Source organism: Topomyia yanbarensis, chromosome 2 (genome assembly GCF_030247195.1).
Source record: "Topomyia yanbarensis strain Yona2022 chromosome 2, ASM3024719v1, whole genome shotgun sequence".
In the NCBI taxonomy this organism is placed as follows: Eukaryota; Metazoa; Arthropoda; class Insecta; order Diptera; family Culicidae; genus Topomyia; species Topomyia yanbarensis.
The window spans coordinates 34,282,838-34,308,223 of NC_080671.1; the positions used below are offsets into that span (position 1 = coordinate 34,282,838).

The following is a 25,386-nucleotide window of genomic DNA, read 5'->3' on the forward strand; positions in this document are numbered from 1 at the left end:
ATCATTTCAACAAAAATAAAAAATCTCTTTACCCAACATTCCATTGGAAACCAGGCCATTTCTTTCGGTAAACCTCTCCCGGGCCCGCGAGAAAATGCGGAAGAGAAAAATTGATAAGTCCCACTCCCATCCATCACGAAAGACTGAACCGTCAGCTGATAGCAGTCAGTTACCGAACTTTATATATTCCAAAACACAGACACCAACGCACACCGATCAAATATGTTACATCGGGCAGCTGCTGACGGTGCTGGTTCGCGTCCTTTTCGGCTCTCGTGAATCCACCCAGCAAACCACGTGCTACGGTCCGCCTCTGTGTGTGTGCGTATCTCCGCTGCCATCCGGATACGGAGTAAAACGAACGAGGGGTCCAGCCGAATAGATGGAGTTTTCCTATGGCACGGGCGGCGGTGGCCACTGATTGCGTTTTCCAGCCCGACACTGACTTCAGTCTCCGGGCATGTACGAACGAGAGCGGACGTGAAAAGTGAAAATCTCAAACAGTCGAGCCGTAGCAGCAGAAGCAGCAGTTGGACATTCAGTTGGAAAATTGTTCTTCAGAAATGGGAGCAGTGGTGGCGGCAGTAGTGGAGATTGCATTTTTTGCTCTAGTGGAATAATTAGCTTGCCGCACTTCTCTCTTCTCCCCTCGGTACCCGGTACCAGAAAAATTGTGGTCGAGAGGGTAAGCTAGCCAGTGACGTGAAGTGAAACTGTAGTGGCGCCCAAGCTCAGGCTGGGAAGGCGCGATTTTTGCGGTTTCGGTGAATTTCTACAAATCGTACAGAGGGGGAGGTCGGTGATCTTCTCACTATCTCGGCCACTCATCGAGGCTTCCTAGATTGCAATTGTTGATGGGAATGGTGGAGTCGCGTGGTTGTTCTTCCGATTGGCGGGAGGAAAGCGGAAGATACAATAAAACGACCAGCAGATAAATCATTCTGTGGGGTTTCGTTGCTGATGGTCAGGAATTGGCTGAGTGGGGGAGTGTTTTCTTTTTGTGCCCCTGTGCGGTTCGTTACTCTTCAAAGAAGATTCTTTTCCATTGAATATTTAAGTGCTTCAGTGCTAACCGAGTGCCGAAGAAGAAGAAAATTCCGCGAAAGTTACTCGCTCGTGAGCTAGTGAACATATTGCACCAATAGAAGAATATTAGCAACGGTCTAGGAATGTGAAATAATACCGTGAAATAGTACATTTTTATTCCACACTTCAAGTAAGTGCTTGAATTGCAGCTGAAGCTGAAGGTGCTGGGTGGGGGAAAGGCTAACAGGGTTTACTCGTTCCTTCTTTGCCGATGCAGAAGATTAAGTGAGCGACGGTGGATGGAAAAGGAATTCCACGGTTGGTAGTGGCATTGGCGAAAAGATCTCTGCTGGCGCCATACAAGTTGAAGGCTGTAAAATGGCAAGCATTGAACCGAGTGGAGTTTATGATATATCGGTGTTATTGACGTTTTGTTTAAAAGTTTTTCATCGGATTATATTGACAGAATAATGGATTGGATAGTGCCGCCTTTGTGCTGTTACGATATGGCAAAAGGGATTTTTTTGATTTTTGTAGGATTTAGTTTAGATTTATATTTAGGTTAGATTGATCGTTTGGAGAATTATTTCTTTAAACCTTTTTTTGAAGTAATTACACATCTTCACAATAAACCGAGACATTTAATGGCAAATCATTCGCTCAAATTGTTATATAATTTTTTATGGATCTCATAGAATAAATTTTTCCTTTCAACTATCACGTTTATAATACTATTGGGACTCAGATAATAAATAACACAAACGACCATACTACTAGGTATGTCTGTCAGGCCAGTAGCAAAAATTTTACTTCTGGAGGTGTCTAAGAATGTTATGTTCAATTTAGTTAGTTCTGCCGAATGAGCGACCAAATAATAATTGAAAACTGAATAAAATTCTGGAAGGTTCCTGGTGGAAACATATATCGTGGAATTATATTTTCAGTTATGGATTTTGCTTTTCTACTTCGTCTCATCAGAATCCGACACTAACTTAGTGACAGAACTAAACTGGCTCCGGATTGACGCTAGCTCCAAAAAAACGAAAACACTATTTCTGTTTCTGGGCAAACCCCTAGTCCTAAGTGATGTTCCGCAAGGAAACGGTCTGATTGTTTTTACATGAATTTTTTTCCACTAAGGAGAAATGTAGCATAGTGCATATTGCATTGGCTTGCCACGTTGAATCAAATGATACTGTTTCAATGGCTCTCATCAGCTTGAAATTGAACATCTTTTTTGCAGCACATTACCTAGGACCAGTGCACGGAAAAAATCCGTTCATAAATTCATGAAAACAAGATCACGATTTCGTGAACTGAAGGATTAACGAAAACCGTGACCAAAGTCCTGAAATTATGAATAATAAACCTCGTAATCATGAAACTATTTGTGTTTCCAAAAAACTAGTTCGCGTTGAATATATGCAAGGCGTTACATTCGTATGTTTGGTAGGTTTGGTTTAGTTTTTGTTGTGATCCCTGTTCACAATTTGGGAATACACAACCGACAGTTAAACGATATGCATTGCAGGAGCTTATTGGCGATTTTTTTAATTTCTCATCAAGTTACCGTGATATTTTATTCATCAGGTTGCTGTCGGATTTTTCTGTCAGAGTAGCGTGATTTATGTTCATGGTTGCAGGATTTTAGTCAGGATTTTCGCAGTTTCTATTTCGTGATATTTTGATCGTGACTAGAGTGATTCATGCTCGTCATTTTAGGATACTAGTCACGATTTTTGTGTGAGTAATGTGATTTATATTCATGATTTCAGGATCTGTGTCAGGATTTTCATAATTTCTATTCACGTTATTGTGATATTTTAATCACGAGTAGAGTGATTTATGTTCATGATTTCAGGATCTTAGTCACGGATTTTGATGTTTTTATAACGAATAGTATTATTTACGTTCTTGATTTTAGGATCTTAGTCACGATTTTCGTAATTTATTTGCACGTTATCATGATATTTTCTTCTAGAGCTTACTTTAGAATTTGACACGTTGAGTGATGTGACTTACGTTCATGACATCAGCAGTTTTATTCGGATATTCGCAATTTCTCTTTCCTTTATCGCGATCGAATATTTTTTGGTTATTATCGGTTTTTGTACTCGGAGTATCGTGACAATATAGACAGGAACATAAATGTATGAATAATAAGCGGGATCTTGTTCCATGTTCTATATCACGAACACGATTTGTGGCTCTATAATGTTTTTGAGCCTTATCAAATGAATTACGATGTTCCAGGTCCTAATAGTTTTCTAATATCTACTGCTCGTGCCACTTGCTCGTCGCTAGCAGCTGAACATATATGACAGTTCATGGAACAGTGCATGAAACAAAAAGGGTTCTACGAATAATATTCTAGATTTTGTGAAATAATTTCCGTGAAAATATCATGACCATCTTGCTGGAACTTGAAAATAATTATGGATATTTTCACATCATCGCAAGCATGCGAGATAGGTCCTAGGTCAAGTATTAGGAATCATGAACTAGTTCATGAACCCATGAATAATATTTTGTGATTTTGTGAAATATTTTACGTGAGCGAATGGCCAGTCGTGACTATTATACTTGGAATCATTAACCAATTTACGAATACATTAAATATATTTTATAATTCCGCGAACTATTTCACATGCACGAAAGGTAAGTCGTGACTTTCAGTTCATGCATACATGAATAATATTCTCTGATTTCGTGTACCACAAATGGTAAATCGTAGCTATTATACCAGGAATCATGAACCAGTTCACGAATACATGAATAATACTGCATGATTTCGTAAAATATTTTACGAACTAGTACGCTAGGGATCATGAACCAGTTCGGGAATTTCTCGAATACATGAATAATATTTGATGATTTCGTGAACTATTTCTCGAGCAAGGATATGACTAATATATTACGAATCAAGAATTAGTTCACAAGGATTGAATGGATTCATGAATAAAATTTCGAGTTTCTTGACATAGTTCATGAGAAAATATATAGAATGTTTTGATTTTGTGATCTAATGTTCCTAAATCTATGAATAACATTACCTTTGGTTTTATGAATAATCTTCATAAAGCTGTGAACTAGTTCACGTACAGAAAATCGATTTGGTAATGACATGGTGGAAAACGTGACTGAAGCACACAAAACAAAAACAAATATTTCCACTAATAAAAAGTGTTATGCGGGCGTTGCTGAAGTGAAAGCGAACATGATTTTGGCTCACGGTCCTGTTTGCGCAATGCTAAAAGGTGATTGTTTCAGGATTCAAGACACTTTATTCACGCTTTTAGGAACAATTTGTATTCCGTGTGCCACTGGGATGATGCTAAAAAATCGAAGGTTTCCGTCTGTTTTGGAGAGAAAACCACCAGTTCACGAATCCTAGTATAATAGTCACGACTTGCACTTGAATACATGAAAAATATTGTATAATTTAAAAAAAATATATTAAAAATGAGGGATTTTGGAGACAATATAACATAAGTACCCCACTTTCCCGTATTTTTCAAGAAACAGAAATAACTCTATTCAAATACTAAGGTTATTTCCTTTAAAAAGAGGTATGAATTGTAATTTTCTGAGCGATACTTCAAAGGTTGTAAGTATTTAATATATTTTTTGCCTTTCTCATATAGAATAGTTATGCAATCACTCTAAAAATTGTCAACCTAATCCCGGCCCGGAGGATCGAGTGTTATATGCCATTCGACTCAGTTCGTCGAGATCGGAAAATGTCTGTGTGTATGTATATATGTGTGTGTATGTGGAAAAAAGTCACCTTTGTTTCTCAGAGATGGCTGGATCGATTTGCACAAACTTAGTCTCAAATGAAGGGTACAACCTTCCCATCGTTTCTTTTGATTTTTTTATTATTGATTTGACTTCCGGTTCCGGAGATACGGGTTGAGGAGTGCGACCACGCAGCAAATTCCCCTATAAACTGAAATGAAAAATTCTCAAAGGGGGGAGTCGAATTTCAATTTCAAAATAGAATTTGCATTTTTGATGACTTTAAAATGCATGCAACGTTGAGATTTGATATAAACTCGAAAAAAAATTTGACGAAAATTTACTTTTTTGACTTTGGCTTATTTTAGCCTTTCTCATATAGACAGGTTATGTAATCACTCTAAAAATCGTAAACCTAATTTTTTACTTATATAGGCTTAGGTAGGAGTATGCAATGTTTTTTCAATCTCAATTGATAGTACACTCGAAGTTATTGACCGTTGTTTGTGAATGACCCCTTAAAAACTTTTCTTTTAATATAACTCTCTAAATATCGTAGATAAAGCTTTAGTATGCTCCAGAAAGTTGTTCGTCTTATCAAAAGACATATCCTTTCAGAACAGATAATCAGTCTATCTCTTGCGACTTGGAAGTTATTGGGTATTTTTTGGTAAAATTAGCAAAAGCTTTAAATGTAATAACCTTTGAACGGGCAGCCAGCTCTAGATGCAATTAAAAATGCTACATCAACACTTTAAAACTCAATAGAGTAAACTTTGTTGTCTCTAGTAGAGTTATAGATGATTTGAAAAAAGCTATTGTTTCTAGTTTAGTCTAGTCTAGTCTACGCACATACACAGCCAATAATGTAGGGACTCTGGACATGTATGTGACACAATCATTAAAGCGGCCAGGCTAACTGTGCAGTGTACAAAATCAAGATGATTCAAAATTATACGGCAATCAAATTATTCATTTAATGAACAATTTAATCAACGAATTGTTTTGAACCTTGAATAAGGAAGAAACGTGGAAAACCGTACCGACCGTTCCAATTTGATAGGGGATTGATAAATCGTTGGGAGTAACTTGGCTAAAAGGGTTAATGTCACTCCTTTGGTCCTAAGTTCCTGGGATGGGACATAGGTATTCAGGGGCCCTATTCTCACAGTCACGGCACACAGTGATTAGAACAAAATTTCCTTCTAGTCACCCGGTGACGTGACTGTGAGAAAAGGGCCCCAGTTCTGCCCTGGCTAATAAGCCTAGTTTATAGCGCCTTTGTCCGCTCTCTGAAATAATGAAAGAAAAAAATTAGCGAAATCGGTTAATTAGTATTAGCGGAGGAACTAAGATAAATCACATTCTAATTCAGTAGAATGGAATAACAATATATAATATTATACATAATACTAGAACGAGCTCACCGGTAATGAATACCCGCCGAATCTGATACAGAACCTGACACAGCCGTCACTGCTGCTCCCGTTATGGTGCTGGCGACACTGACTATAGATAGCCCGCGATCTATCGGTTATTCTGAGTCCACCTATAGACTCCAGACGCAAACCCATATTTGCCACTGAGATACAAAGAACCATATCCCAAATGTTTGCTTGTTCTACCAGTTCCCTTTCACCGAAATACGAGTTCTTGAAAGTCCGGAAAAAAATAAGCTAAACCTTGAATTTGGTGGTTGGTCTGTATCAATTTAACAGATTTGCCAATTTTTCGTTCCACTTTGGCGAGAAATTTTACATTACTTCTTCAGTAAACTAAGTATTTTTATTGCACTATTCTTTCGGTTTTAGTTTGAGATGTTGACAGAAAGGCTGGGAAAAGAATTTTTACTTTTCAATGTTTTGTGTCTGATTTTGGGTATAAATATATGTATATGTCACTCGCGTCGAAATCCAACGTGGAAATTTCCGCAAAGGTAATGCGGGGATGCGAATAATAACGGGATAATTCACTTTCTGTAGCCTAAGCTTACCGGGTGGCGGTATATACATTCGATCGTCGAGATTTAATAGATTTTACAGAGAGCTGAATAATCTGCCTACTCCCCCGATTTGAAAAAAACTACGGTTTTCAAAAAAAAATGTCTAATATCTTCGAAAACACTCGAGATAAAAAATTATGCGGTTATAAAAATTGTGTATTTTGACGATTAAAATAACTTCATAGCATATATTAAATCTGTAGGGTCATCCAAATACAACGCGCTATAACTTCGTAAGCATTAAAAGAAGAGACTTTATGCATTCAGCATAGACATTCGTGAAAGCAATATCCACAACTTTTCCAAAGAGGTTAGCCCATTTCTTCTACCAGAAAAAAATTTAGTTGAAAAATCTCACTTATAGGTGGATTAATCAGGAAAATCATAGAGGAAACTGACAAACCTTGCTATTTTTTATGAGTACTCCGAAAACACTATTGACGTAAACTCGGTAGTTTCCACGTTAACAACCAATCACCATTTGAAACATTTTATTTTTGAAAAATTGCCAAATTAATTTTAAAATACACGAGTTGAGCCATTGTTGTAATATAAAAAGTTGTCCATTTTGGAAATTCAAACCTTTTTACGGAACATACCGAACTTGTCAGAATGATATCTAAAAGTTATAGTAATGAATTGGCTTTAAAGGAATCATCCACAAACAACAAGCAATAATGTTGAAGACATTAAACATAATGACTTTGTGTCCTCGGTAAAGTTGTTCGCAAAGCTTGCTGTACAACTTTTCTGAAGAAAGTTGGTTAATATATATCACTTTTAGGGGCATTAATAATTAAAATAACAACATCATATGAAAGGGCTTTTAATGTCTAAAAATTCCTCCGAAGACGTCAATAACCCAAATTTAACGATTTAGACGTAATTAATAAGTCGCACAATTTTCACAAAGAAAATCACTGTGCATTGTCCAGACCAGGATATTTTTTTTCTATATTTGTCATGTCGGTAATTGTTCTTGTTAATCGTCTGCAGATTCCGGTGTGAAATGTCCATGTTTCTTCCAGGGACATCGCTTACTGCAGGGTTGATACATCGCAGAATTTAGCCCCAGATGGTGAAACTAAAAATATTATTCATCCAAATGTTTTAATTATGTTGGTTATTCTGACTGTTCATTTTTTTTTTTCAATTTCTTCTCATTTGAATGAAATAATTTATGAACGAAGAACATGCATTGATTCATATTTTCTCTTTCGTTGATGCGTAGCATTATTGGTATTTTTAGAATGGGGTTAACGAGTAGATGATGGAAATCAATGTTGGAAGCCATTCTGAAAACCAAAATGGCCACATCCAGTTTAGTTAAACTCTCTATAACCTCAGCAATATAAGTACTTCCGAAATGTTTTGTTCTTTTCAATAAACGAAGTTCTTAAAATATTCTTCTTTAGTGCCTAGACATAGTTTTATAATCCTTTCTGATTATTTAGTATGGATTTTCCTTAAGGCGGTCTTACAGTGCAAAATTTAGAAAAAAACTAAGATGACAAAAATATCCTCAAGAAAGGATTTACTCGAATTTAACTTGGTTTGCCTACAAGAGCCCATCAAACGTATGAGACTAACAAAATCGGGCCAAAAGCTGGCAAAATCGGAAGCTGATAAAATCGGGTCTTCACTGTAGTAATGATATGGTTATAGAAAATTTTGCTCAACCGAAAGTCGCTCTCTAGGCCTTCAAAATGGCGTCACTCATCGATTTTCATCATCTACATCTATGTCAAGCCAATTTCAAAAATACCCTTTTAGTTACAGTTATTGAACATTTTGATCAACCGGAAGTCGCCATCTTTGATCTCGAAATGGCGCCAAACACTAATTTCCATCATCTACTTGTCAAGCCCGTGCTATATCCATCAAATTTAGCGAACTGCTTTGACGAAATGAATCGTTACTCGGTACTTCATTAGAACCCGGCCGACCACCTGTCGGGTACTTGTTTTGGTCACTATATTCCGCTTCACTCGAACAGGACGTTCGGTTGTTTATAGAAACGAGATAATACCTGTTTCCAAATTTAAATTTGTACTTTTTCACTCCCTCCTACGGTTTAGTGAAATATCCAATCTCAATAAGGTTTTTTTTCTTTTCTATTTGAAGGCTGACCCCGAAGTTACCCATTCCTGTACATTATTTTAGACGACCAATGAAATATTTGAACATCAATTGATCAAATTTTCTAGCAAGAATTTTTCTCTTGAGTTCTAATTCGCGATTCTCAGTGACCTTCCCTTCATTTTATGATAAAAGCTATTCGGAAAATTTTCCGCTACTTTCAAATGCAACGAATAGCATGCCAGTATTTTAAAGGATAGTGGAATTTAAAAGGCAATCAGAAAAACCCCTTCCTGGGATTAGGTGGTGAATTTTTAGTCAACCGAACGAAAATCGTTGGAATAAGGAAAAAACCAAACAATCAATGGAAAGCTCAACCAGCTCGGTTGTAAAATTTGAACTATGGTGTTCACTATCCTGACTTGTATTGTTTGAATTTGTTCCCAGCAGAACCCGGCACAAAACAATTTCCCTCCGCGAGTTAGTGGGTTTTGTTCAAATTTCATTGTTCTGTTTTCAATGAGAATGGACGGTTAATTCATTTGGTGCTTGTAGTGGGATCGTGCGATGGTTTTTGTTGTATTTCCTAGTCAAAACATGGCGCAAAAAAGGATGCAGGAAATGGATTTTTTTGGGTACCGACCAGACACGTAGTAGTTGCAATTAATGTTTTGTCGACTGTGGGAATTGATATATATGATACAGGTACAGCAGAGTAAGTATACCACAAATTCTAGACGTGGTTGTTTTTTAGAATTAGTTGACCCATCATTTTTTTGTAGCTCAAAAATATAGAAATAAACGTGTTTCTTTCTCCAAGATAATAAGGGATATACGGAATCAGATTGCTTTATAAGAATAGGTTCGTCAAAATCCCCTAACCCTTAACACTACTTATAGGGACTTGTGCAACATTTGGACCAGCTTTTTTTGCGTGGAAATCCATTTTTGCTTAATTTCACCTTTCGAATTAAATTCCAGGATTGTTCCGGAGTGCCTGCTTCAGAAAGGTCCAATTTTTCTCATTTGACCGCAATTCCTGTGCGTTCGGGGGATTACGATCCGTTGGCATAAAATTGAGCTCCTTGGTCTAAATTTGGCTTAATCCGGCCTTAAAAGCGTAGGGCGTGAAACCTTAAAAAGCAAAAAGCAACATTATTGGAGGAATTTTTTCAAGTACACCGCCCATTGATCGTTCCGGTTTTCACCAACGGGGTGCTCCGCTTTCCACATGAGCAAATTGCTTGCAAAACTATATTTTTGGCACACTTAAACATCTTCTGCATTCTAACTTCCACAGGGACGTCGAAAAAGGGACTACAGGAACGTGCTGGAAATTTGCTTTCCCACAAGTCTCGACATCCATGACGAGACAATGCGGATTCGTCAACAACTGAGTGTAGAGCTTCTGTGCATATTATTTTCCCGCTATATTTTGCCATTTGTGAAAAGAACAATGTTTTATTAATATGAAAGCTTTCAATTTTCGAAGAAATTTATCCTGTGTTGTTTTCATAAACTGGGAACTGTTTAGAGATGAGAAACAAAGCTTTCAATAACATTGTTGATAAAACAACTTTATTAAAATTGAGCAAAATAAAAGACAATTTGACGCATTTGTTTATTTTTGGAGTACAGAATTTAATGGTGTGATTAAATTGTTTATACAAAGTCACGTTCTCAAATTATGCACTTTTAATGACAAGACAGTTTTCTACGTTCAAGATGACATTATTTCGAAGCCGCCAGTTTCGTGAGTTTAGTATCTTCTAAGAAGTGTTATAACATAATACAGTGCATCTATTGAAAGAAGTTGGTGAATAAATCACCTAGAAGCGATAATGGGGAATCAATTTTTCAAAAACATTATTTAATGACTTGGTGTCTTTAGTACAGTTGTTGAGAGTAATATCTGAAACAACTTTGTCGAAGACACAAGAGATCTGTATATGCATCATAAGGAGATATAGAATAAATTTACGAAATTTACACCTTGTTGACATCCGCAGACACTCGGGTTCCTTATCTCTACTTGTCTTAATGATGAGCACAGATGTCGGTTGCTAAGCATTGCGTGTATCCAGTTCGTGATATATAAAGGTACTCCTTGTGCTGCTTCCAAAATTGGATTCGAAAGACACGCACCTTCAATATGGGAATGAATTTTACAGTTATTTTCCGTCACGCTAATGGAATGTATGTGTGTGTCAAACAGACAGTTCAGTACTACATCTTCGTCAGACGAGTATTCAACATTAGCAGGTCTAATCGAACTGACATGAGAGTCTGTCGATTTCGAAAGTAACTTATTTAAGCTACTGTTCTCGTGAAGATTTGAGACATTTGTGCAGGGATTTTTCCAACCATTTCGCTCAGGGGATCGAAGGGTATTTCTGTATGCTTTGCGAGCTAACTCAAATGTCCCTGCTTCTGCGATTCCAAGCTCTTCTAAATAACTGGGATTACAATATGTGCCGAAATTTAGCGAGACGTTTTAATGATCAAAGACAATGTACTTATGATCAGATAACGACGGTTCGAGCTTGTTTGGTACGAGGCAGTTTGCCAACTAAAGCGTAGTACCGTCAGAGCAGAGAGTTACATCTAACACCTCTTCTCTGCAAGTTGGTGGAAATGTTGGGCCATTTCCTACATTAAATTTATGCAGATTTGTACTACTTAAGGATTCTATCAATTCGGTGCCTTTCAAATCTATGTCTGGGTTGTCCTAAATTATGTGATGTACATTTGCATCGCTGCCGATTATGCGTGAAACCCCATTTCTGCCCCAATATGGTACAACTCTTTTCAAATCATCAAATGGGGGTATGGTTCATTATGCGACTAATATGTCGAACAATAGACGTCTTTTCTATTTATGCTATCAATAGACAGCACAAATATCGCGAGTTGTGAGGTCGGATAGAAGACATGCATCAATACCACTATTCGCAAGTGTACATGCACGAGGCATTTCACTTGGTTTTTCATGTCTTTTTTGCTGAAGGCTATGAAGACGGAGTTAAGTAGCTTTCCAATATAGAAGTTTTCTTTGTGGAAACGGTTCTTGAACCAAACCTATGGAAGCTTTTCCTTCCTGCACAGAAGTTCTGAACGAGAGTAGCATCAGAGTAGCATCACTGCTCTCATATACATTTGTTGCCCAGTTCGTAATCTTATTATTTTAGGTTAATAGAAAGAAAATATTCCTGACACTAAACATGTCATAATTTTGCAAAACGCAACTTATTTTAGTTTCAAGTTTTTTTTACATTTCTTATAAAAGAAATGTATAGAATTCGCTCAAACTTTCAAGATTTTTTCCGAGGCCCGGAGGGCCGAGTCTTATATACCAATCGACTCAGCTCGACGATTTGGGACAATGTCTGTGTGTGTGTGTGTGTCTGTGTGTGTGTATGTAACGGACAAATTCTCATTCGTGTTTCTCAGCAATGGCTAAACCGATCTTATCCAAACCAATTTTAAATGAAAGAACTAAAAAACAGTATGAACGCTATTAATTTGTTTTTGATTCTGATGTTTAGTTTCCAAGATATGAATGTTTGAATGCGTAAAAATGGCGTTTTTTGCAGTTTTTTTGAATTGTCTGCCGAAATTGACAATATAGATTAACAATTTATATGTTTTTAAACAGCTCTAACGAATACCTTTCGAACAAGCTATAGATTGTTGAAATCGGACTATTATCAAAAGAGATATTTAACATTAAATGCGGACGAAAGATTTTTATCATTTCCCATTGCCAGAAATATGACCAAAAACATGTAATCTATTATTAACGCCAAAACGGCTTATTTTAGGTCAATAGTATCTTCGGAGAATTTAATGGAGGAAATATGCCCTTTCTTTTGGTATTGTGCTTTTGCTGATTAATCCCCCTATGAGTGAGATATTTTCACAAATTTTCTTGGAAGTGATTATATCGAAATGATGCCTTCAGCAAATTTGTAGCTCTTACTTTTGCGAATAACTTTACTGAAGACTTCAAATATCTATTTTGAATACTTTAAAAGTTATGGCTTGTTGTTTGTGGATTACTCTTTGTCGCCTATTTATTGTTCAATATAGAAATAATCCATTGAAATAAGCCAAACATTATTACGACAAATCGAATTTTGTATTTCATTTTTCTGTCTACAACCGCTAGAAATAATCACCGAACACTTCCAAGTTGTCTGGAAGGAACTTGATAACTTATCAGTGCAAAAATGTTCATTTCTGCGAACCTTCTGACTGCAATTTTTCTAACTAATGACCATCGGATCGATCTGAAACATATCGGAAAATGAAAAGCGAAATAAATAACTCCAAGCAACGGCGTAGCCCAGAGAAGGTTTTGGGGTTGAACACCATACAACGCCCCCCCCTCCCCACCCCAACAAAAAAAAATTGGATTGAAGTTGAAAATTAATTGATGCTGACTGATTTAATTCAAAATTACAATAACAATTATCTAATCCGTACATTGATAACCTGTTGTTGTAAACATCATGAGGACTTTTGATAAATTATCGGAATGGGGTCCTGAAATGTAACTGATCTATTGGTCTTGATTTCACAGTTGTCTAATAGCATCAATATCAAATTCCTGCCTGAAAACATTCCAATAGAAAATTCCAGAGTTCTGTAATCAATCATAATCCTCAGATTTCTTTTCAAATTGAGATCGATTTTGTAGAGATGTACTGTAATAAGGGTCTTTATTTAATAGAAAGCGAAGTTAAAATTGATTTAATGTCTATGAAACATAGAACTGCTCACCAAAACATTGCATAACTTCCAACATTTGCTAAAAATGTTCTTGCCTTTCTCATTCACTCTAAAATTCGTCAATCTAATCCCGACCCGGAGGGCCGAGTGTCATATGCCAATCGACTGAGTTCGTCGAGATCGGAAAATGTCTGTGTGTGTATGTATGTGTGTATGTGGAAAAAATGTGACCTCTGTTTCTCAGAGATGGCTAGACCGATTTGCACAAAGTTAGTCTCAAATGAAAGGTACAACCTTCCCATCGGCTGCTATTGAATTTTCTATTGATTGGACTTCCGGTTCCGGGGTTATGAGTTGAAGAATGCAATCACACAGCAAATTCCCATATAAACTGAAATGAAAAAATTTCAAAATCAAATTGTATTTTTGATGCCAAATGACTTTGAAATGCATGAAACATTGAGATGTTTGACAAAAAATGACTCTTTGGACTTTGGTACATTTTTGCCTTTTTCATATAGAAAGGTTATGCAATCACTCTAAAAATCGTCAATCATACCGGCCCGGAGAGAATATGCAGTGAGGGGTTGCTACTTTAAAATTCAAACTAGTTTAAAATTCCTTAACAAGTTGATAATTTTCGGCAGGACCCGGATCTCCCGGATCTTTCTCCATAATCCGCCGCTGGTTTCAAGCGATGTTTCAGTATCACATAGTATCTCAAGATCGTGGCTGTCGATCCGTTGTATGTATGTGCAAATCGTACTGAACATGTAATATTCATTTCCACCATTGTATGGAACATAACCAGCCATGGAATCGTAGTCTGGTGAATGAGAAAAGCACAATTGCACCACTAGGTGAATTAAAACAGGTTTTTATTTTGGGAATGCGTCGAGTTGAGACGAGAACGTAATATGATTAATAACGAGGATAACACTTTCCGAATGTAGAGAGAAATTTATGAAAAATGACGATTTCCATTCGACTCTAGCAGGTCCTGTTCGATTTGTTGTATGACCAATTATATGTATAAGTCAAATGTTCAAAAACAGTAATTTAAGGTCAAGATCGCATCATTTTGAAACCGCCAATTTCGGAGGTTTAGTATCTTCGATGAGTGTTACAAATGTTAAACAGCACATCATTTGATAAAATAATTTTGACGGCATATCGTCCAAGAAGTATTTATGGTGAATTTTCTCAGGTTAATATTCAGGACTACAATAAAGTCTCAACAAATTCGCTAAAGACACGAACTCTGTTGCTATTTTCTGAAAAAATAATTCTGCATAATTTAAAACTTCAAAAATTACGGTTTCGGAATTATGCCGTTTGGACAGTATGATCGATTTTCACCAAACCCCCACCAAACCGAATTTCTGGCTACGCCGCCGACTTCAAGTAAGTAGAAACAAAGTCGTTCTACACTCGTTCACAAGAAACTTCTTCGAATGCTGAATATCTATTATAATACATTGAAACCCTGATTTTATCAGCCAAATATGAACATCTGTTTGATGGGCTCTAGCAGACGAACAAGACAGAATTCGAGTAAATCCTTTCTTGAGCACGTTTTCCTTATCATGGAGATGGAAATATGTAAAGTAAAAAGTTCATCATAATCAGAAATAGTTATCAGACTACATCAAGGGACGGGAAGAATATTTTAACAGCTTCAGTTTATTATAAAGAAAAAAATTGCCCGATTTAGTCAATGTACCCATTTTGTCAGCCTAAAATACACCATGAGACTGATAAAAATGGGTCTTTATTGCATGTATTATTCACTGTGTTTCACATTAATAGGTATATTTCACTTTTGGGGATTTTTTTATTGCATCGAACTACAACAATTTTTAGGTAGTTTTCAAGGGGTTATTTTATAGACTTCTTCCAAAATTTGGCGAACCTATTCCAATTCGTATACCAATTAATCGGTATACTTAACGGTTTATATGTTGCAGATAGAGAAAATACTGAAATTTTCAGCTTTTTCCTACACAATATTACGAAAGCAATTTTTCCTAATAAGTTTGTGAAAATTATAAACTATTTGAAATTTTTAAATAGATTTATTTTTTATTTAACCGTGATTTTTTAATAAATAGTGACCATCGCTTCACAACGTAGTCTATTTTTCATGGCTTACGGTGAGCACGATCTCTCGAATTGCTGAACTGAAAATTATGGAATAGAAATTAATTTTTAGTATTCTTTACAGATTTAACTCGCCGCGCAGATAGCTCTGAATTAGACCCGCTGGTGCCCTAAGACGATTTCGCTAGGTTTTCAGAGCACTGTGCACCCAGTGCATGAACGCAGGTGACGGAAGGTTATCGAAAAGTTTTGTGAAAATGAAAATGCCAGTAATGATGATGATTTTCCCAAACGGTTCGTTTTCGAGAGGTTTTTATTTGTTCTTTGGCATTAGGATTAGCGATAATAATTCAAATCAAGGATACTACTGGGAAGTCACCTTTAGAAAAAGTCGATGTCGAAGTAAAATTTGGAACTATGCACGCATGCACTTCAGAGATAGCGTGATATCAGGAGCTGCGATTTCATTAAATTTTCTTAGCTCTCAGTCGCGTTGGAAATTTGAGTAAAGTATAAACTTCAAATCGATTCAAAAAAAATTCGATTTTTTTGGCTCAGTACAATATATAAATTCAGTTTTCCCACCACAATTTAGATATTTTATTTTATGGGCCATTTGTTCGCTTTCCCATTGATTTGGTTTGAGATTTCTAGCACTGATGTTGTCCTATGCTGATTTGAGCGATTCTCTGAGTCCTGCCACTATCCCATGTAATATGTGTTATCAAAAACATCGCGAAGCATCACGTTTTAAATGTTCTCAAACGATATAATATCCGAAGAGAGTTATAAGAAATGTCTCATCACACTGTTAGGTGGATTATAAGCGTTTTTAATTTTAAATGCATTTACTAAAAATAAAAAAAAATCAAAAAAGATACCTCTTCTGTAGCGCCGTAGATTCTGTAGATTTCCTTATAACGTGTCGGAGTGGTAGTGGTTTCTCTTACTACTAGAACCTACTAGCCTCTCTCTCTATACGATAAATTACCACTGGCACTTAATGCCCGTCCACAGCCATCACGATTGGATTACTTTTCACTGCCTCACCTTCCACTACTGATACCCGACTAATGACTTCTCCAAAATGCAATATCCAGTCAGTAAGGTTTGCACTTCGCTACATTTCTTTTTTTTTCGTATGAAACACTGCAATGTGGCTCTTTAATTAAATTTCTTTAATTTTATTTTGAGGGAGATTAAATTAGCTGCCTTACTCTTACTACAGTTATTGCCTGTCGGATTAGTTTCCATAATAATTTCAACCGGATAGTCTTCCGCCGTTCACCCAACTTCAAGCAGCTGTTGCAATACGTGATCCATATGTTCCACCCGCATCCCACTGTAACTCGTTCGCAACACCTTTCATTCGAAACCACTAGGGAGGACGTTGGTCGCCAGCATAGTCCAGTTTTCGTGACCGTAGAGGACAATAGATCTAATAAGCGTTTTCTCGATGTTTTACTTGGTGCGGTAGCGTACTTCGGTTTCCAGGGTTGCAGTCGGCACGATTCCCAAGAAACAATTGAAGTTTTATAGCACGCTACAAGTACAATCTAAGTTTTATGAGTGGCTATAAAACCACAGTAAAACCTCAATTGTTACCAGGGTTACCTGCCAGAATAGAATTTCGCTTATTGGAGTCGGATCGCACAGTGGCACAACGTAGAACAAAAGGTGGACTGCAGTCCAAACTTTGTCGTATCGGTTCAAATAGGACGATTTTATGTAATTTTGGTACGCTGAATTCGTTTTTGATATTAAAATATTTCAAAAATAAGCGTTTACTAATCATTAGGGTGTCTCAATTTTTTTTTTTTTTGAAGTTTGTGTATATTAATTTTCGTGTGCTAAATCGTTTTTAATATTAACACATGTAAAAAAAAATTCATTATACGTTAGCGTGGCTCAAAAAATTATTTTGTTGCGAAAGTTCAAAAAAATTGTTTAAAGAAGTTTTTGTGCGCTGAATTTCTATTTTAATTATAAAAATAGAAATTAACTTTACTACTTTTTAGAGTGGCTCAAAAGTAAGTATTTTGTCTTTTTTTATGAATTTGTCAATAGTTATTTTGGAATTTATTTTCCATATTGAAACGAATTAATGGACATCTCATTATGGGGCTTCAGAAATGACTATTTTGTTTTTACGGATCAAATAAGATGTGTACGACTAATTTTGGAACATATAATTCATTAGTGGGTTACTTGATATGAAAGCTACATTTTCTATCATTTTCAAAACAAACATTTTGAGCGTCTTAGTGGAATGTTTTATTACATTCACTAATCAACAAGATGGTCAACGATTGTTTTTCGTAGGTGTGTTTTAAGTTACTTAGATTGCTTATTTCATATCTTAAATGAAAGAAATCCAATGGTTCATTTAAACATGGTGTTATTTTTTTGGATAATATCGCATACCCTTAAGCTATATCAGTGCTATACAAATTCGGATCAAAATACTCTCACCAAACGAGTAGAGTTCAACTGTATTCACTCTATTTGACAGTTATTGCGCAAGTTAGCAAGAAATAGTTCCAGAAACATTTTATAACCTATTTTAGATGGTTGAAACTTAAAATTAAGAAAGACATTCTAAATGCCTTTACCATTTAAAAAACATACTTCCCTCTCGACTCCTTACTCTTGATCACTAGTAAAACCCTTGTTCATCATGCTCTCAACACTATTTAACAGTTGTGCATGTATTCGATATCAGTAATAACCATGCGTCTCCATTCACAGTTTTTTTAAATTTTGACTGCTTATCGCAGTTTTTCGCAAAACTAGCATATACTCATTTTAAAGAAAAAATTAAAAGCTTTCTAATGAGTATAGTGTGATCGCGGGCATTCACGGGCGTCGTTGTTGTTATCACATTAGAAGTTCCAATTCAATAAAAATTTATGACAAACAGTTATCTAAACACTAACTAAACCAACTAGTGACTTATTTTTGGCGATTTTATGATGTAATTTTATCACACGGATAATTTTGGTGAAGTAATGAAATTCATAAAAACAAACATTTCTTTGAAAAACGAAAATAACCGGATGAAGTTCCTATGATCAAATTATGCAAAAAACACCTGAAATGTTTCATGCCCAACTTTTTTCTAGTGCATGTAGGGTTTCAAAACTATTTTTCCTTGAAAAAGGTGGGGTCAAGAAACACGAAAAGCCTATTTTCATAAAGATAGGTACTTCTATGGCAGTGCTAGAAGCTGGTCAATGTTTACCTTGTAATGCTCAATACAATTCTCTTAGAATAATTACAATAGTTCAATAACATGGAAAACGTAGCCAACGACGGTCTAAATTGATAAGTTTTATCAGTTTTCAATAATATTGCACCATAACGAAGATATATGAAAAAATCATTTTCGGTCATCAATGTAAACTGTCCAGCACTGCTCCATCGGAATCCAATCAGACTAATTGCAATAAATTCAGTTCTAGAGCTGATCCTTGTAACTGTTAATACTCAAATTAAAGACAACAATCACATTCATGAGCCTTACTTGTTTTTGTGAACAAATCTCGCCTCAATCAAAAGTTATAGCTGTTTAAAAACGTTGTTGTCCACAAACAACATGGGCATGAATGGGTTAAAAAGCTGCCAAAAATTTATTTTACGTTCAAATCACTCAAAATCTCGCAAAAATGTCTCTGATGGCTCAGCTGATAGGAGAAAAATACTAGCGAGAATATCCGGGATCGTCCCACTGTGGATCGATGCGTTGATTTAACTGAGCCGTGGGTCATTTTATATTTCCAATACTTAAATATAAAAATGTTTGTTTTGTATGGAACGAAAAGGTAGATCACCCGATTCTTATCTTTACCCTACCCGCTTTACCCTACCCGGTGTTGGTTTGATCGATGTTTTCTATTTATGTGTAATGCATTAGCTTAAATCTTAATACGAAAATTGAGGCGCTTGATTCGAGATTTCGTAATGCTAAAGCTTTAAAGCTAAATTTAGAAGATATCCCCAATCAGTTTCACTTTTATTGAATTCCTGAGTATTATTCTTGGAGTTATTTTTTGTTCTGTGAACTGATTAATATAATATAGTTGGGTTCAACTGCTAGCGATCAGTCATCGCTACGAGCAGTAGGTATAATAAAAATAATAATAGGAACTCGAATGTCGTTATTGACGTGAAGAAACGCAATGTTATATGTAAGTTACAAAATAATAGTGTGTAATTGGAAAAAATCAGTAAATACTAAATCGTCTTATAACTTTAAATTGAAAACGATGAGTTATACTTTTTTATACACCAATCGATTGTAATTGATGACGGCTACAATTTCTGAAAGAACGAATTCTTATATTTTCTCAAAAATAGCCAAAACTACGTAGAACTACTACTGCTCAGGAACTCGTAAATTCCATAACTAATAACTCTATTCTTCTATTTGTTAACGTGACCTGTTAACAAAAGACATACCTTTCCTGTGGTGGGGACAGATTTTAAATCGATTAGGTGACAGCTGATATATGACCGGTCAATGTAAGCGTTCCCATTTTTTTACCGCTTTGTAGTCAGCGTAACTTTTTACCCCTTTGGTATTCTGAGTGTTGATACGTTTGATACGCAGACACATTTTTCATATTTTGAATATAAGTGATGCCATACTTAGTTGCGTTTCGGCTTCGCCTCATCAGAAACCGACACTAACTTTTATCGGAAAAGATTAGCGCCGGCTTGACGCAAATCCCTTAAAACTAAAACACTTTGTGTTTCAATCGAACGACTGATAAAACGTGATGTGCCGTTCGAGCAGAAGTTCTGTTTATGCCGATGAGACACAGTGAAGCCGAAACTTGTCTTGGCTTAGCAGGCCTATGCGAAATATACCGTCTTAAGGTTACTGGGCTCTGGAACAGTAACCCAATAGATCGTGTAACTAGCCACACAAGACTGTGGCCCCAAATGGTTACTTGGGATGAATATACACTTGCTCCCAGTGACCTTACACTCACATGTAGTTTTCCTTCTAAAACTTTCAATGTGAGAATTCCTCTTCGTGAGGAATGGCTGTCTGGCTGGATGGAGCGACAACTTGAAGAATACGTAGTTTGTTATACGGACGGTTCTTTGTTGGAGGGCCGAGCCGGTGCTGGTGTCTATTGTCATGAGATGAGATTAAACCAATCTCATTCGCTTGGTAGATACTGTACCGTATTCCAAGCAGAAATCTTTGCGATTCTGTGTGGCGTACAATCCGCACTTCAATAGGGAATTTGCGGTAAAAGAATCTATTTTTGCTCTGACAGTCAGGCTGCCCTGACAGCACTTAGTTCGGCAGATTCGAGATCGAAATTAGTAATCGCATGTCGAACTCAAATCGAAGAACTTAGCATTTCAAATGCTATCTACCTTCTATGGGTACCCGGTCATTCCGGTATTACTGGAAATGAATGGGCGGACGAATTGGCTAGAGCTGGCGCTGCGACTGATTTCGTTGGTCCAGAACCAGTTCTACCACTGTCAATAAGTTGGATAAAGCACAAGGTTCGCTCTTGGGCTGCATTCGAACATGCCAACCATTGGCGTAGCTTGCACACTTGCGTTCAAACAAAGGCTTTTCTGCCGGATGTGAGTCCGAAAATGTCAAGAAATTTGTTGCATTTTTCCAAGCACAAGTGCAGTATTCTGGTCAGGGCACTGACTGGACATTGCAAACTCAATTATCACATGGCTACTATTCAGCGCGCTGAGTATTATTCATGTGATCTTTGTGAATCCTATTACGGAACATCATATCATTTGATATGCAATTGCCCTGTATTAATGCAATTGCGCATCCGGATTTTTGGTTCTCCATACATAGATGAACCTATGTACAGAGAGCTGAAATTTAAGGATATGCTTTTGTTCCTAACCCAGTGTGGTAAAGAGCTATAGTTTTTTAGCCGTATTTGAATGACAATATCTCTTCGGGGGTGTTGTCGTTCTGTTATTTCAATATCCCCTCGGGGGTGTTGATATATCCGCTAACTGTTTGAGTAGAGGTTCTCAATCCCTCCGGGGGTTGTTTTATTGCTGCTGTTGTAGCACCTGCAGATCGTTCAGCATCACTCCGGGGGTGCAGAATGCTCTGTTTTAATTGTTCTGTGTCGTTGTTTTCCTTACCCCTAACCTTACCACTTCCCCAATCCTTCCCATCAGGAAAATGATGAAAAGACGATTCTTGGCAAGGCACAAATCTCCGATCAACATGGGGAACGTGCCATTTGAGCCAGACGCTACTGATTCCTGATTCCTGAACTTATTGTCGGAAAAGATTAGCGCCGGCTTGACGCAAATCCCTTAAAACTAAAACACTTTGTGTTTCAATCGACTGATAAAACGTGATGTCCCGTTCGAGCAGAAGTTCTGTTTATGCCGATGAGACACAGTGAAGCCGAAACTTGTCTTGGCTTAGCAGGCCTATGCGAAATATAGCATAGTATAAGTGATGCGTTTTTATCACTAAGGCATCTGACAACATGCTTCTGTAGGTATTTCTAATGCACGGTCGGACTCAACTGCTTTAGTTGCCGCAAGGTTCCACTGTATCGATTTTGTTGGCTATTTTCGGCAAATTTAAGACTAAGAGAAACGAAAGCAATGAGACTGAAAGATGGATAGGTGTTCTATAGCGAATCAGTTAGAAACATAGAACGGAAAACTCGGACTAGGCAGGCTCATATGGACATTATCGAAAGAAAATGTAAAGAATCCTTTTGCCTTCTGCTAAGTAGGAGTTGGGCGTTGCCCTCAACTCTACCGTGTGGTGGTTGATAGAACATAACACATTATCATGTTTTACCGACGACGCCGAATACCTTTCAACAAAATCGATACAAGAGATTGAGTTATGTTAGAGCAGTTTCAGTTTGTTTCAAAAAGTTGCGAAGCTAACCTATAGCGATTCGGATCGGCAAAGCTGTATTATTGTGCATCATGAGGCCAAACAATGTCGCCATTCATCTCTGATACAGAACACCTATCTCTTGTCCCTCCGCGCTGTCAAACAGGGCACGAGCCACCTTATGCCGTTAATGCTTGAATCCGGAGCTGGGCTCCCGAGCAAAGTCGAACATCAAAATTACAACAAGTAGAAATCATATTTTGATAATAGCATCTAATTGAAATCTTGTTTTGTGTCAGTTTTAAATATGACATCAAATTTTGATCTCATTTTGCTATCCTTGTTTCTTAGAAGAATTTTCTATGTTTATATTTCTTTGGTGAACCATCAAGGTAATACATATTTTGTTATCAAAAAAATTTCAACAACTCAATGAGCTTTCAATTTACTCGCACTGATAGCAGAATTGATTTTCTGTTTGATGTCATACGACAATTTTGATGCTTTCCATTTTGATCTTTTAACCGTTAAAACGACCAAAACGACAACAACCTGAGTTATCGTTTGCCGAACATCACAACATCAAGTTAAGTTTTCAATTTGTTGTCAGACTCTGCTCGGGTTAGGCTCTGGCTCCGATCGCTGTCAACTGACAGTGATTGGGGCCTGGAGCCCAAATGTCGTTATTCATTTGATTAGATTCAGTGTGATTCTTATAAAGAAAATGACACTCAGCGCCACAGATATATTACAGGGGACCAATTGGTGTTCATGTAATAATTTACTGATCCATAGGATACCTCCGATTGGTTGCATTGTCATAATACGGTTTATATTGTCACATTACTCCGCGTAAAAAATCCAATGGTAAATTGGAAAAAAAAAAATATCACCAAAATGAGCAAATAAATTGCGAAAATTATAACCAAGCTCCTGAAATCTTGCACATGAATCACATTTTTCTGTCAGGAAACAACCAATTGTTAACTCATTAAAATGTGCATAGAAATTACGAAAATTGTGACTAAGCTACGGAAATCATAAATCACATTACTCTGCTCGAACTAACCGATAGTAAACTCAACATTACACGGTAAAAAATGCTCCCAAAATCGTCAATAAAGTGCCATGAATTCTGGAACAATGACGTTTTAACGTTACGAAAACAGGACCACGAATAACAATCATGTATTTTATAATTATGTTCCATTTTCGTTCAGTAACGCTTTTATTAGTGGAGATATTTGTTTTTGTTTTGTGAACCTCAGTCACGGTTTCAGCCATATCATTACCAAATAGATTTTCTGTACGTGAACTAGCTCACAACTTTATGACCATATTATTCATAATACCAACGTTTGATTCGTGTTTTTTTTTCATGGCTGTTGAAACATTATTCAGAGTCCGTTCAAGATGTAGCAAATTATGAAACAGTTCACGACGTGTAGTCGTGACATCATCTGGTTTTCGTGATTTTGAAGTAGTTCACAAAATCAAAACATATTTGCTCGTGAACTATTTTTCGAAACCCGGAATATTATTTATAAATCATTTCAATAATCGTGAACTAGTTCACGATTCCTAATATAATAGTCACGATTCAATATCCGTGTTCGCGAAATAGTTCACAAAATCACAAAATGTTATTCATGTATACGAGAACTGTTTCCTGATTTCTATCGAATTAGTCATAACTCACCATTCATGCTCATGAAATAGTTCACAAAACCATGAAATAATTATGTATTCGTGAACTAGCTCATGATTCCCAGTATAATAGTCACCATTCGAGCTCGTGCATTCACAAAATCAAAAAAATGATATTTATGTATATGTGAACTGATTTATGATTCCTAGCGACTGACCATTCGTGATCGTAAAATAATTTATGAAATCATGAAATCTTATTCATAAAAACGTTCACTGATTCATGATCCTATTATAATAGTAACGCCTGACCATTTGTGCCCGTGAAACAGTTCACAAAATCATAAAATATCGTATATGTGTTCGTGAAATGGTTCATGATTCCTAGCATAATTTTCACGATGACCATTTGTGCTCGTGAAAGTTCTCATAGTGAAATATTATTCATGAATACGTGAGCTGGTTCGTGACTCGTAGTACACGATTCACGGTCTATCTTGAGTGCTTGTGATATATAGGAGTATTCATTTACAATTTCATGCAACTCTGCAAATGGGATTGAAATTTTCACGTGAGCTATTTAACAAAATTTGGGTTTTGTCATGAACTATCGTATAGTTATGTCCAGCCTATCGCGACATCTAATAAGTGCGAGCAGCAGATATAAAAAAAAACTATTAGAGCCTCGAACATCATCGTTCATTCGATAAGGTTCAATATGATGTCTGGACAGAAAACGAAAATGCGCTGAGCATCCAAAATATGTTATAGAACCAGAAATCGTGTTCGCGATGTAGTTCACAAAACAAGATACCGCGAATCCCTTACGCTTTTATGAACCAAACCATATTGTCACGTTATTCCTAGGAAAAATGCGATAGTAATTCAACATGAACATTAGAGTGGCTCGAAAATGACATTTTTCAGCACACCACTTTTTGAGTTCCTTTTGTGGTTCCAAATGCCTGTGCAAAGTTTGGGAGCGGTCGGTTGCTTCCCGGGTTTGCGCATTGCCTTTAAAGTTTGTATGGGATTTTTTATGGGGAAATCAATTATTTTGCATTTACGTTAATAAAGATCGCTATCAAAACAACAATTCACAACTTAACAACTTTGTCGAAGACCGTAACTAGCTACGAGTTTTCAAAAAATAGTTATAACGATTTTTTTCAATCCAAATGCAGAAATTAATTAT

The 25,386-nt window shown here is 36.6% G+C and overlaps 1 protein-coding gene across 3 annotated transcripts in view; it reads left to right on the forward strand.

Moving 5' to 3' along the window:
• The first annotated feature begins 464 nt into the window (after positions 1 to 464).
• LOC131682539 (transient receptor potential-gamma protein) overlaps positions 465 to 25,386 on the forward strand; it is a 526,333-nt gene continuing 501,411 nt past the window's right edge. For all 3 annotated transcript variants that reach the window (XM_058964097.1, XM_058964098.1, XM_058964099.1), the window contains exon 1: positions 465 to 1,216. The gene's annotated coding sequence lies outside the window, so the exon portion shown is untranslated. The remainder of the gene's footprint in view (positions 1,217 to 25,386) is intronic.